Genomic DNA, 14,443 nt, shown 5'->3' with positions numbered 1-14,443 from the left:
GCACATCAGATATCTCCTGCTCAGATGTGTATCCTGATGAAATCAATAACACACGATGCACTTCCCTCACTGGGATCACATTAATCTTCACATTTTTGCCACATCACTGCTTCTCATGACAGCCTGAGATGTTCTCTTGCTTCTGAGGACCCCTCTTGTTCCAAGTGTCTTCACGCCACTGGCGTGGGAACTGCGGTCCCTCTGACACCCAAGCCTTCCCATTTCCCAGCTCACTGCTGCCTCTTCGCTTCTTCCACAACTTTCCACTTCATCCAAGTCTACTCCAAAATGCCACAAACGCTGCCTTGTGACTTGCAGGCTTTGGGAATTCCGTGAGCCCCAGGACTGGCAGCAGAGGGCTGGAGCCGGAGCCTGGCGTGGCTGTCCTTCCCTCTGCAGGCCACACCAAGCGGCTCGGGACCCAGCCTTTCATTATCCCGGGCCAGGCCACGTCTTGTTCTTCCCCAGTCTTGCAAAGTCTCCCCAAACATCATACTTATTCAGGGTATCAGCTCCCTTGTGCTATCTGCTAGTCAGACAGCCCCCTCCCCCATGATTTTTTTTCACTTTCTGCTTGGTTCTTGCCCATAGCAGGACTGCCAGTTTTCAGCAGAGGGTGTCACAGGAGACAAACCGGGACACATCTGGAGCTCCCACCAGCAACAGTCTTCTGACTGTTCTTTTTTTTAAAGATTTTTTTTTTTTTTTGTATTTTTCTGAAGCTGGAAACGGGGAGAGACAGTCAGACAGACTCCCGCATGCGCCCGACCGGGATCCACCCGGCACGCCCACCAGGGGCCACGTTCTGCCCAACCGGGGGGCGATGCTCTACCCCTCCGGGGCGTCGCTCTGCCACGACCAGAGCCACTCTAGTGCCTGGGGCAGAGGCCAAGGAGCCATCCCCAGCGCCCGGGCCATCTTTGCTCCAATGGAGCCTTGGCTGTGGGAGGGGAAGAGAGAGACAGAGAGGAAGGGGGGGGGGCGGAGAAGCAAATGGGCGCTTCTCTGTGTGCCCTGGCCGGGAACCGAACCCGGGTCCCCCGCACGCCAGGTCGACGCTCTACCGCTGAGCCAACCGGCCAGGGCCCTTTTTTAAAGATTTTATTTATTGATTTACAGAAGGAAGGGGCGTGAAGCAAGAAGTATCAACTCATAGTTGCCTCACTTTAGTTGCTTCTCATATGTGCCTTGACTGGGCAAGCCCAGGGTTTTGAACTGGTGACCACAGAGTTCTAGGTCAATGCTTTATCCACTGCACCACCACAAGTCAGGCTTCTGACAGTTCTTAAAGCACCTAAATGCTAGGGCTGTTTAATAATGTTTCTCGTCCACTTAGCTTTGGCCAAAGGTGATGTTTCAGCAGGCACTGGGCACTCTGCCTGCCTGCCTGATTCATGTGAGTGTAATGAGGTCCGCAACTAAAAGTCAGAACATGCATTGGCTGAGGGGGCGGAATATTATGCTTCGTTGCTTTGAGGTGTGGAGTATTGGGACTAGGGCTAGGATTAAGATTGATAGGACTAGTGCTAGAACACCTCCTAGCTTATTGGGAATAGATCGTAGAATAGCGTAGGCGAATAGGAAATATCATTCTGGCTTGATGTGGGGTGGGGTATTTAGTGGGTTAGCTGGAGTGTAGTTGTCTGGGTCTCCTAGCATGTCTGGAGAGAATAGTACAAGTGCTAGTAGGGCAGTTAGTATTAGTAGAAATCCTAGAATGTCTTTAATTGTGTAGTAAGGGTGGAAGGGGATTATATCTGCGTTTGAGGGGATACCTGTTGGATTGTTAGACCCTGTTTCGTGGAGGGTGCAGGTGGCCAGCCTGGCTGTGCTGTTGCAGACTCAGGATGCTGTCCCCTTGGACCATGCTGTTTTGGCTTGGTTTCTGGACAGCACACATGCTTCCTGCTGAGTGGCACTCCTGGAATCTCCACACTGCCACCTCCAGATCTCAACATGGAGCATCACTTTACACTCTGCTCAGATGGCACAGAAATTGGTGACACACTCCGACTTCATTTTTACTAGTTGTTCCCAGGCTTTTGGATTTGTGGCTGGAAAAATTACAAGGTCAGCACACATGACCGAGTTTAACTTTGCCTCCTGAAGACATGAGACAAAGCAAAGCTTGGTCCACAGTCATAGCCACTCTCCCTCCTAAAGTAGAGTGTGTTTTCATGCCAGCAAATGTAGCACAAAGGGACTAAAACAGTGGAAGCCAGCACTTGCCGGGAGAGTACAGACACACCGAGCTCACTGCGGGAGCCATTAGTGGGCCAGCAGCATTCCACACTCTGGGTCTTGTTAAAATGCAGATTCTTATTCTTATTCCTTAGTTCTGGGCCTGGCAATCTTCTTTTAATCTGGGCCAGCCCCAGGTCCACAGTCTGAGTGGTGACTCTGCCCATGCCAAAAACAATTCTGTGTGTCAGTCATACCAGTAAAAAACAGGCAAAATGGTTACTTTTGTGTTGTGCAAACAAAACATCATTTTTCAACTGGATTTGCTACTATATGGTGACTGGGCTGCTGCCACCATCTGGACCCAGTACCAGCTTGACTGACATGACCAGGACTTTCAAGCCTGGCTTCCTGGACTCTGCTGATGCTACCAGCCACCTGTCTCTTGCCCCAATACCCCAAATCAAAGCCAAAAACAAAGCCAAACAAATGTGCACTGGGACTCAAAGGTGGCAAGCCCACCTTTGGTGGGGGTGGTATGCTGAGGACAGACCACCACAACTGGGTCAGCCTTGGAAGTTCCTGTGGGTCTGCTGGTATTGGTGGCAAGTGGACTGATGTGGTGGTGGCCTGGTGCTGTGTTCTGTGCATATGTGAGGGAGTGGGCAGAGGAGAGGGGAGCAGAGGATGTCACTGTGGGGGTGCCCTGACAGACGGCTAACCCTAACCCCTGAGATGTGCATTTAATATCTTCACCAGCACACACACACTCATGTAACTGAAGTCGGATTTTATATCACAATACTTAGCCCTACTGCATGTGACACATTGTTTTTTAAAGTTCTTAAGTCTTGGTTCTGATCCACTACATTGATTTCAGGGCCCACTCTTGGGTCATGATCTAGAGTTTGACAAATACTTAAGGACTTTGAAAGCCTTTTCTCAAATTGAGACTATGTAACTCTTTGATCTGTTGAGGAATAAGGCACAATCTTCTCTAATGTAAGAAAACCTAATTTAGGAAAAGCACATTTAAAATTATAATTTCTTGGCCCTGGTGGGGTGGCTCTGTGGTGAAGTGTTGCCCCAGTGCACCAATGTTGTAGGTTCGATACCTGGTCAGGGCACACATGAGAAACAACCAATGAATGCACAAGTGAAACAAGCTGATGCTTCTGTCTCCCCCACCTTCCCTTCCCCCATCTCAAATCAGTGGAAAAATATTTAAAAATTATGATTTCTTTAAATTTCACCCTGTAAAATTTTAGTGAGGGGAGCTTTGCATATCTTTCTTTGGCACACCTCGGAGCATCTGGGAAAATGAATGAATGCCCGAACCAGAGTACTTACAGATGCTTGAGTCCATGGATGGAAGACTTCAGGACAAATACGTTTTAAAAAGTGTTATTGATAGATATAGTCCAAGTAGATACGAACAGCTAAATGTTTCAGAATTAAAATTGATAACAATGGAAATGTATGGTTGATTTATAAGCAACTTTTGAATACAACAATAATAAACGTGGTGCTAATGTCTGTAGTTACTGAGTCATATGCCTGCCATATTCAACATTTTAATTCATATGATTACATAGTCTATTTAGAAACTACCACTTATTTCCAAAAACAGAATGTGGCTATGGGAGAAGAAGTGTATGGCATCGGGTGGCCTTGTTTCCTGGAACTGGGAAGAAGCTGTAGATGATCTTGTCTAGAACTTTTAAAGCTTTTAACAGGGATTTACTGCAGGAGAACATGGTGCTGGAAGCCTGGGCTCCTCTATCCTGTGATTCAAGTGGCTGCTCGCGTGGCCACCTGAACTCTCTCAGTCTGATTCTGGTCCAATATAACGCAATTTCAAATTCAAGGGAGGGAAAATCATATTGGCTTACCTAGGGCAATTAAAGGTGGTCCTGGTCAGGGGTCATGAAGTATAAACATAGTATTAGGGCCTCAGTTCCTCCAGGATGGTGGAGAGTTCTAAGAGTCACAGTCTGGGCAGATACCTCAAAAGTGGCTATGGCACCATGGAACCCTTAATTTGAATAAGGTCTTACCTAAAACTCAAACATGACAGATGGATAAAGGCAGAGGTGCTCTGGTCAGAGACAGATTTAATGGTGGGCACACTGGGCGCACGCCCTGGGCCCCGACTTCTGAAGGGCCCCGCAAAACCCCAACTTCACACTTTTTTCTAATGACACCAAGTTTGGTTTTATATGTGCAATTTTAACATTAATAGTACATAATATTTTTTTTTATTTAAAAAGATAGTTAATATGTATTTTTATTTTCCCTTTCTTTTTTTTAAGGGGCCCAATATTTTCTTCTGTGCCTGGGGCCTCAACCAAACTTAATCTACCTCTGGTTCTGCTAACAGGGCTGGGGGCCAAGCCCCATAAGAAAAGCACTTTCCCTTGCCTGACCAGGTGGTCACGCAGTGGATAGGCATCAGCCTGGGATGCGAAGGACCCAGGTTCAAAACCCCAAGGTCACCAGTTTCAGCATGGGCTTATTTAGTTTGAACATGGGCTCATCAGCTTGAGTGCGGGGTCACTGGCTTGAGCATGGGATTATAAACATGACCCCCTGGTTGCTGGCTTGAAGCCCAAGGTTGCTGGCTTGAGTGCAAGGTCACTGGCTTATACAAGGGGTCAGCTGGAGCCCCCTGGTCAAAGCACACATGAGAAAGCAATCAGTGAACAAAGTGCTGCAATAAAGAATTGATGCTTGCCTGACCAGGTAGTGGCGCAGTGGAAAGCATCAGACTGGGACCCAGGTTCAAAACCCCAAGGTTGCCGGCTTGAGCGCAGGCTCATCTGGTTTGAGCAAGGCTCACCAGCTTGAGCCCAAGGTTGCTGGCTTGAGTAAAGGGTCACTCTGTCTGCTGTATGCCCCCACTCAAAGCACATATGAGAAAGCAGTCAATGAACAACTAAGGAGCTGCAGTGAAGAATTGATGCTTCTCATCTCTCTCCCTTCTTTTCTATCTGTCCCTCTCTCTGGCTAAAAAAAAAAAAAAAGTAATAATAATAAACTCCCCTTCCCTAGGGTCTGAGGAGCACAGCTTTGAAAACCATGGATCTTGGTCTGTCTGCTGCTTTTACAGAAAAATGAGTCCTGAGAGTGAAGTCACCTCCTCAGGTACACAGCAGCTCAGTTTGGACTGATTACCTTGTGAGAACCCCTCTTTGTTCTAGTTAGCCAGACACACAACTGCTGGGAAAGTATGGTTTCTTTCATCCAACAGCTCCCAGCAATGCCCCTGAGAGTGGGCAGAGAGGCTAAAGGAATCACTTGGTGGGGTGTGTTGAACTTGATCGCCTGTATCTATTTGGGTTGTTGTGTGTACACGTGGGGCATATCATCTCTGCCTTCTGCAGAAGGATAGGGTAAGGTGTTTGGCCTATGTGGCTGAGGTGCGCTAGGCTGGCCTCTGGCACTGAGCAGGGTGACCTCTGTCCAGCCCAGAGCTCCTCTGCAGGGTCAGCTTGGCTTCCAGGCTCTGCCCTGTGCCTGCCCACACAGCCACTGGGTGGCGCTGTGAGAACTGGAGATGAGAGGTTGCCTCCCTGCACAGACCCGTTCTCATCCTCTGCAAACTGTCATTTCCACCCACCTCCTTCCACACAGAACAGAACAGAACAGAGCCATTTCGTAGTTGGTTCCTGCTGTTCTGCTCCCCTGCCCCCCACCCCCGTCCCTGCTAGGATCAAAGATTCAGCAGTCCCCCTTGCTATCCTGCTCTGTCCTGACATCCTATTTTTTGGGTCTTTATCATTCTCTGTGTTTGGGAAGCTCTAGGCTTCCAGGTAACTTGCAGGAGAAAGGGCCTGAAAAACCGGGGGTCTGAGAGAAAAAGCAGAGGGCCCGAAGTCCTGGTCACGTGACTTGTTTTCTGGAAGAAGGAAGGACACAGCAGTGGAGAGGGGCCAGGAGAAGGTGCTGGGAGGAAAGGCAGGAATTCCGTGTCAGGAAATGAGGTCCTGGGGCTTAAAGGCTCTCTGTTCTGGCTTCCTAGCCGCCACTGTGCCAAACGCCCCTGGACTGGGTCAAGGGGTGTGTACGGCCACAAAGGACCCTGCCTTCAGCCACTTGTTTTGGCTTCTGGTTCTTGTGACTGCTTCCTTTTCCTTGGATCTGGAGGTTGGGGACAGCCCATGCGGATCCCAAGCTGTCCCCAGCTCTCACCAGGATCTCAGGTCCTACAGAGGAAGGAGAAAATGCCTTTGCTTGGGAGGACTGAGCTGTCAGAAGAGCATTTTCTCCAAACAATGACCAAGAAATACTGTCTTCACTGACACTCTGCCCTCTTGGTGGAGGTAGTTGAAGGCTTACTAAACTGCTGCTGAGATGCCCTCAGTCCCCAAACTTAGAGTGGCCCACATGGTACAGGTGTTGAGGCCTCCTGGTGTCCCCTTAATGGTGCTAGAGGTGCTCTCCACATCCTCCTTGGGCCACCCTGACGTTGGCAGGGACCAGGGCTTGCCCTGCCAACTTGCAGGTGGGTGGTCATTCTCTGCTGACTCAGCACAGACAAGCAGGTGCTGCTCCAACCCCATGAGCAAGACCACCTTTTCATCTTCAAAGGGCCTTGCTGCCATTAGCTGGTTAGGCACCTGGCACTGGGGAGGCTGGTAAGCAGAGTCCCCACTCAGGCCAGCGGGAGTCTGGATGTGGGTTGCAGGTGAACAGCTGCTCAGGATTCCCCAGGGTGGGGGGTGGTGTATCTAGAACTCACAAAGAGGATGGAGCAGGATGGGGAGCTCTGGGGGGCAAGCTACAGGTCAGTGGAAGGTGTTTGCTGGACCTAGAGCTAGAAGATGGAAAGACACTGAACCAGGCTGACCTTTGCAGGTTCTGCCAGGCACTGGGAACAGTGCAGAAGCTGCATTGATTTTCCTTAGATCACACTGTCCCTTCAGCCATCCAGATATTTGTGAAATGAGTCTTGGGACACTTTTCTTTTGTATCTGTGTGAGGATTTCAAATGACTAAAGCACATGCCACCAAAGCACCTTGCCAGTCACACGTGTGATGCGACGGCTTTGAGGGGCGGGAGGCCAGTGAGTGTCCAGGTCAATCTGAGCTGTGGGCTCACCCTTTCTCAGGTGCATGATGCCCAAGGTTAGGGTTTTAGGAGGTGACTCTGTGTTCTGGTGACAGTGAGGACTGAAGCCCATTCTGGAAGCCAGACAGCAGAGCCATCCTTTTAGTCAACCCTGTCTGTAGCTGCTTTTTATAAACTTGGCATAAACATGTGCTTGGGAATGCCAGCACAGTGTATCTGGAAAATATTTTCTACCCTTCAGGGACACACACACACACACACACACACACACACACACACATTCTTGGGAAGGAAAAAACAAAACAGAATTTGTGCATAATGCACAGTGGCTTCGTTTGTGGTTTTTTTCCATGACTTCCTCAGTTCATTTTTCTGCTGCCAATTTTAGATCATAGTTGTTGTTAAACTTTATCAGTTAAAATGTAACTCTAAGAACAAGTCATATGATATGTTGCAGCCAAATGGCCTTATGGAACAAGGTTGTGGTAAAAGGTGCCTCCCTCGCGGGCTCCGTGGTGCAGGGCCTTTGCTGCATGCTCGCATGGTGCCCACAGGAGTCCTGGCCTCTCAGCCTGTGGGCATCACTTATGCCACAAGGCAAAAACCACCTATGATGACCAGATATGATGAGTCCAATTTTAAACATTTACTTTGTATGATCCAGGAACAGAATGTGGGCTCACTAATGGGGCCTTGTTATGAGTTTCTGCTATTCTTTCTCCTAGAAACTGAGTCCACTTTCTCATAAACCTCAACCCAGCAGAATCAGAAACTGAGGCCAAAGGGAGGACTTGGCTGTTTGGGGCAGATGGTGCCTCTTCACTGAAGCCTTGGATGGGGTGTGGAGTGGGTGGGGCTTGCTGTTTGTTGTGCCAGGTGTCACTGCTGCTTGAGAGCCTTCTAGGGGTGGCCCAGGGTTTCCCCAGCCACCCTGGTGCTGATGGCCACACCATGAATGCAATCAGCACTTGCAAATGCTCGTGTTTAAAACTGGGACAACAGCCAAAATACCAACTAGCCTTTCTAGAGCAAAATCTGCCTTCAGAGTGGTGAGGTGGGAGAGAAGGTCCCCTCCTTCTCTCTGTCCCCTTTTCTTAGTGTTCTGTTTTCCTTAGTCTCACTGTCACCTAAGGCACTTTGGGGTCTTGGAGGAGAGCAGGGGAAACCAGGGTAGGGACAAGGGAAATGGTCTCTGTGGCCAGGTTCCTAAACTGGAGGCTGGCTGTCACCTAAAACCAGAATCAGGGTCATTGCTCTAAAAACCAGACTGTGGCATCAATCCTTGAACTGGTCAGAGGACTTCCGGCAGACCAGACAGGCTGAGCCCACACTCTGCCCTGCCTGGCTGAGCTAATGTCATGACAGAGCGGGGCATATCAGTTCCCCAGCGCCAATCTGTCCTCAGGGTGCTCAGGCCTCTCTGCTGCCTGGGGGACATTCCCTGTGTGCACTGCGCAGTGCCTTGATAGGAACTGTGAAGGGTGTGTCACTGCCTGGTGGCCAGGTGCTCCAGGCCATGGTGCTTGCTTGGCTTGTCCCCTGGTTTCACACGAACTTGCTGCACCTTAGCTGGCATGCTTGAGCTGCCAGGCCCCTCTTTCTGGCTGTCTTCTTGTTCCTCCCTCCCTCCCTCCCTTCCTTCCTTCTTTCCTCCCACAAACACATGCTTCCGGGCCATGTGCTCAGGCTCTTACCGACTACTGTGTTGTCTGTGCATGATGTCTATCTACTACGCAGTGAAGGAGAGGGACAGACAGCTGAGAGCATGTGACAGGCAAGATGGCCTGGGACTGGTCTGCGGGGACAGAGTTGGCGCTCTGCTCGGCCTCCTGGAGCAATGCCTGTACAGTGGGCACTGCTATCGCTTCCTGGTGTTGCCACGCAAAGTGGGTGAAATAAAGTGTGTGAAAAAGCACCTGGGTCCCAAACAATCTGTCATCAGGTGTGTTTTCTGTCTTCTCTTTTGAATAAACTGACTGAATAACCCAGCCTTACCTGGACAAATGGGAAAGCCACTCTGGAAACAACTGACTTTAAAACAATTTTCTGGGGAGGGCGATGGGGAGTAAGCTCCCAGCCCCTCCACTCTGTCTCAGGGCTCCATCGCCATCCTGCCCTGGCTATGGGGAGCGTGTGTGGGGTCAAGCTGCAGCTTCATTCCATGTGCTGCATACCTAAGACTGCTCTGCCCTCTGGTCACAGCTCTTTGTGCTCTGTCTGTGGGGAAATAGTTCAGAGACTCAGGAAATGAACGCACATCCTCCCCCCCTTTTCCAAAACAGTGCAGCCTTTCTGGAAGAAAGCAAACAAAACAAGTGACTTAAAAAATTATTGGGAAATGTGTTCTGAACACTTTGAATGACTTTGCTGGGTGATGTCACCTTCAGTTTCCTTTGCTTATCCCCGGGAGGGGACAGAGCATCCTGTGTCGAGGGAGGAGGGAGCTGCCAGGTGGAGTGGCCCATGAACAGGCCCCCTGAACACAAGTGTGTGCACCTAACACATGCAGACATCAATCACAGATGCAGGTGTGAGGCCTAACATCCAGCTGAAATTAGCACAGTTATCTAACTGCTCTTGTGTGCACATGCAGGACTATTTTGGATTCTTAGATGTTCTCTTCTAATGTGTGGCGCCTGTGGAGGTGTTATTAATAACACCGCTGGCTGCATGGGGGCTGGGGACGAGCCTTCTCATTTCGGCCATCTGGTCAGCGTGCTTTTCCTGGGATGAGGGAGGAATCTTTGCTGGACTTCAGCGGGACTATGCCTCCTGATGACGGTGACGCAGATGCCCAGCTCCTGTCTCTACAGCCAGACTCTTGAGCATGGTGCATCTAGGAGGACCTTGCATGTCGGTTGTGCTTTGGCACAGTTCAGGCACCGACTTGAGAGGGGTCTCTGAGCCAGGAAAACCCCTGAGGTGCTTGCTGGGTTGCTGGTGCTCAAGTTTTCCAGAGTCAGTGGTGACAGTGATGCCTTGCAGACACCCTCAGGAGACGCTCCTCTGTGTTTCTCACAATGACGGTTTTTTTCTGACTCATCTTCAGGAGAGCCCCTGCCCCTCAACCTTGGTTTGACAATAAATATAATTAGTAACAGGCAGACATGCTGTATATAGCCAGCCCTTCCTAGCTGGAGAATTATAATTAACAGTGCATGTGGATTGTTGTTCCCAGCTTCCAGCGCCTTGCCCCTGCTGGGGCAGCAGCAGCCTGGGTGGAGCTGCAGGGACACCTGTTGGGCCGGAGCCCAGCATCCAGTTGGAAGCAGTCTTGACTGTCGACTGAGGGACAGACATGCCCCTTGTCCCCTCACACTGCTGATGTCTGGGCTTTCTCTGCCATATGCCTGGTCAGTGCTGGGCCATCCCCTCCTAGGGGTGCAGAGTGATGGTTGCCCAGTGTGGTTGTCATGGTAACGAGTTGGCTGCTGCCAGTGCTGCTGCTGAGGGGCACCTGAATGCCGTTGGTTAAGATCTGCCCTCCGTCGGCTGGGAGCCAGGGCGGCATGCCTGTGTTCCCAGCTCCCCGGCCCAGGTGCATGAGCTTAGACAGGTTATCCTAGGTAACCTTCAGCTCTTCTTCCTGGCAAAGGGCAGGCCGGCACTCAGTGGCCTTTGTCCAGGCCCATGGAGAGCTCATATTCTGAATCAGTGGGTCAGGTGGGCCCAGCAATCCACACACATTTCATGGGCATGTTCTGGGGCTACAGCATGGCCAACAGGCTTGGTGACATAGGATGGTGACACAGAAGAGCTGCACATCTCCCAGCCCTCGGGCGGGCAAGGTGGGGATAGGATGACGACTTGGCACAGCCCTCCTTGGCCTGGATTGGAGGCAGCAGGCGTCATCGGAGCCACAGGCGCCTTCATCCAAGTTGCTCAAAATGTTTTCCGAGCAAACAGTTGTTTCATAACACCCGTGAGAAGTAGGTAGGGTGACAAAGCATTCTTTGTCCCTGTCTTACAGATGAGCACATTGAAAAGCTTGCCTGGCCAGGTGATGAGGAAAGGGAGTAGGGTGCTCTCTGTTCAGGGTTCTGGGGCCAGGGACCGCACAACTCCTGGGGCAGTGGGTGGCCCCTTGGGGAGGGAGGCAGAGGCCGGGTAGCTCAGGGCTTTCCCCCTCAGCACTGAGGGCCTCTGAGGCAATACCAGAAACTGGGTCATGATCTGTGGTCTGACTTGTGGACATTGGAGGTTGGTGACCTGGGAAGTATCAGGACTTTTACAAGCATTGTTTGCTTTAAGTTACTGGACTCTCAGCAGTGGTCACAAAGACTTTGTTCCTAGGGCCGGGGGCACAGTAGGGAATGAGGCCGATGTGGGCCCTGGGCTTGGGGAGCTCACAGGAGACAGGTGATCAAAACTTAATATTAAGAAGAATTTATTTTGGAGAATGCCATGTGCTATGAGGAAAGTAAAACACATAATGTGACAGACTGGCTAGCGGGGTGGGCAGGAGGGGCGACCCCCTTCAGCTGGGGGAGCAGAAGAGGCATCTATAAGAGCTAATCCCAAAGACGATAAGGAGCGTGACCTGGAGACAAGCGTTTCCAAAGGAGGGGACAGTTGTGCTAAGGTCTCGAGAGAGGAGTGATGGTGGCGTGATAAAAGCTGGGAGATTGGCCCTGTTCCTGGGGGCAGGCAGTAGTGGTGTTGGAAGTAGGCAGGAGCCGGCCTCTGGCAGGGGAAGATGAAGACCTGGTGTGATTGTGGGTGTAGGGTGTGGCATTGAGCATCACAGCTTGGAGAATTGCACTGATTTCTTGTCTAATGGGCTGGATGTGGTGCAGAGAGGAGGGAGAGAGTCGGGACGACCTGCAGGTGCCTGTCTGAAGTGAAGACAGCTGTGGACCACAATGGGAGGCTGAGGAAGAGGTGGGGAGGCAAACAGAGAGCATGCGCTTGGGCAGGGGGAGTCCAAGTGCCTAGGTCCAGGTGGCTGTGAGGGGCTTGGTCATTAGTGTCTCTCAGATCCTGGAGAAGTATGGAGTGTTCCTCTGTAGCTCCTGGGAGGGGCTTGTGTTTTTCAAGGAGGATCAGCTTCCCTCTGTCTGAGCTGGAGCAGCTCTCTGTGACTGCTGCTTCATGGCATGGGGAGGGGGACCAGCCAAGACTGGTGTTTGTGACATAGTGAACAGCCTCCTATCCAGCCCACCACAGTTCACAAGCAAGTCCTGGGCACCATAATGAGGCCAATCTTAACATCTAGGGGGAGGAAGAACCCGTTTGCCTCTCCTCAGGTTGATAGGATGGAATAGTAAAAGTTGAGCAGTTTTGGAGCATTTGAGATCTTGCTCTAACACTGACCTCAGTGATCAAAGAAAATCCTCCAAAAATAGGCCCTGGCCAGTGGCTCAGTAGACAGAGTGTTGGCCCAGAGTATGAACATCCCAGGTTCGATTTCCTGCCAGAGCACACAGAAGAGGCAACCATCTGCTTCTCTCTCCTTCTCCCTCTTCCCCTTCTTCAAGTCAGTGACTCAATTGGTTTGAGTGTAGCCCTGGGTGCTGAGGATGGCTCAGTTTGTCTGGGTATGTCAGTGTTAGGTGCTAAAAATATCTCAGTACTCGAGCATTGGCCTCAGACAGGGGTTGCTGGCTGGATCCCGGTTAGGGCACATGCGGGAGTCTGCCTTACTGTCGCCCCTCCTCTCACCTAAAAAAAAATCTTACAATAATACAGGGTTTTCTTGGGTTGCAACACTGTTCTATTCCTATGGCAGTGACGTAACCTGAATTTTGATGTGCTTGTAAATCAAGATATACCCTAGCTTAACACAAATGGAACACTTGTGCTTTTAACAGTCCAAAATGGCATAGGTAAGTATACTGGGGACGCAGTTCTCCCACTCATACGCTGTGTTACTGCATATTCTTCTGCCATGCACAACCAAACTAGTTTGCCCACGTAGTTCCGTAAGTACGACACTAACAGTGTAAGCCAAAACACTCACGTCTCATTTTTTAAAAGTTTTTGTGAGAGTGAGTGTCGTAAACTTGAAATGTCTTACATCGAGACTGTCATAACCAAGGACCCCCTATAATAATCATAAAAAATAATTTAGCAGTTTTTTCTAAGATGAGGCCTGTAGGAGATCTAGAACCTTGACCACAGAGAGGTCCCCCAGGGGAGGGGGTGGGGTGCTTGGGGCAATTAACTCGGCTAGTTTCTTCTGAGAACTTGCTCATTCTTCCCTAAGTGACAACTGGAAGCTACAAAAAGACTTATAGCAGAGACAGTCTGAGCCCCTGGTAAGCCATCTGCAGTGTGACAAGGTCAGCTCGAGCCATAAGTGACACAGAAGTGCCAATCCTGGGTCTCCAAGGAATGGTTTGGGGGCCAAGGATGTATTCTGATACTTCTATCTACGGGAATTTCCTGGAATCTGACAAAGCTTTGCAGCATAGGGTTTACACTCTTAGAGTTTGGAGGAAGCTGAGTTGCCAATATGCTGGAAGCATTTTATCACGAGATCATCTTACCCTGTCCCAGGAGCGCACTCAGGGCGTCCGTTCTCACACTCCAGAACTCCCTGGGAAAGGCTCGGACGCTTGCCTAACGTGCTCAGTTTTCCACCAGACAGAACTTGAATGTTGCTCCCACAGCCGTGTTCTCACTCAATTCTCCCCACACTCATGCCATGATTGCTGCTTTATAGATGCAGATGCAGTGGCTAAGCGAGGTTAGGTTATTCTGTCCACAGTGGCAGAGGGCCAAGGCAGGACTGGCACCTGGGCTGACTATGACTGTGAGTTTGGTAAGTCCAGCCTGAGAGGAAGTCTGAAATTCCCTGAGCTGACTCCTGGGAACTAGCTGTGCTCACAGAACAGTGTGTTGCAACATGACCAATGGGGGAAGAGGTGGAGACTAAAGTCGTTACTTCACCAATGTGAATCAAGGCCATTTGTCACCTCAGGAAGCACTTGGAGCTGGGACACTCCAGAGAGAGGCACGCTGCTCCTGAGCCAAGCCCACAGTGTGACCTGGCACCTTCCCTGTGTGTCAGGGAGGAGGGCACCTTCTGGGAATGAGGATGTACAAGGCAGCCAGGCCCAGGATCCTGGAGCCCTGGGGACCCTGGCCACATCTGAAGCTACCCCCTTTTTCAAGAAAGGAACCAAATGCTATGGGAGCAGGGTGGGTTGCACCCACAAGCTGGGGTTTAGGGGACCAGGTCACAGCAAC

The 14,443-nt window shown here is 50.6% G+C and overlaps 1 long non-coding RNA gene across 1 annotated transcript; it reads right to left on the bottom strand.

Moving 5' to 3' along the window:
- Positions 1–1,457: 1,457 nt before the first annotated feature.
- On the bottom strand, positions 1,458–13,977 carry LOC136308200 (uncharacterized). The gene is made up of 2 exons (XR_010726072.1): positions 13,741–13,977; positions 1,458–2,400 (listed from the first exon to the last, which is right to left on the bottom strand). It is a non-coding gene; the product is annotated as an uncharacterized lncRNA (long non-coding RNA).
- Between the last annotated feature and the right edge of the window lie 466 nt (positions 13,978–14,443).

The sequence above is a fragment of the Saccopteryx bilineata genome, chromosome 1, assembly GCF_036850765.1.
Source record: "Saccopteryx bilineata isolate mSacBil1 chromosome 1, mSacBil1_pri_phased_curated, whole genome shotgun sequence".
Taxonomy (NCBI): domain Eukaryota; kingdom Metazoa; phylum Chordata; class Mammalia; order Chiroptera; family Emballonuridae; genus Saccopteryx; species Saccopteryx bilineata.
Note: the sequence above shows the minus strand (reverse complement) of the source record. Positions and strands in the feature narration are given on the sequence as shown.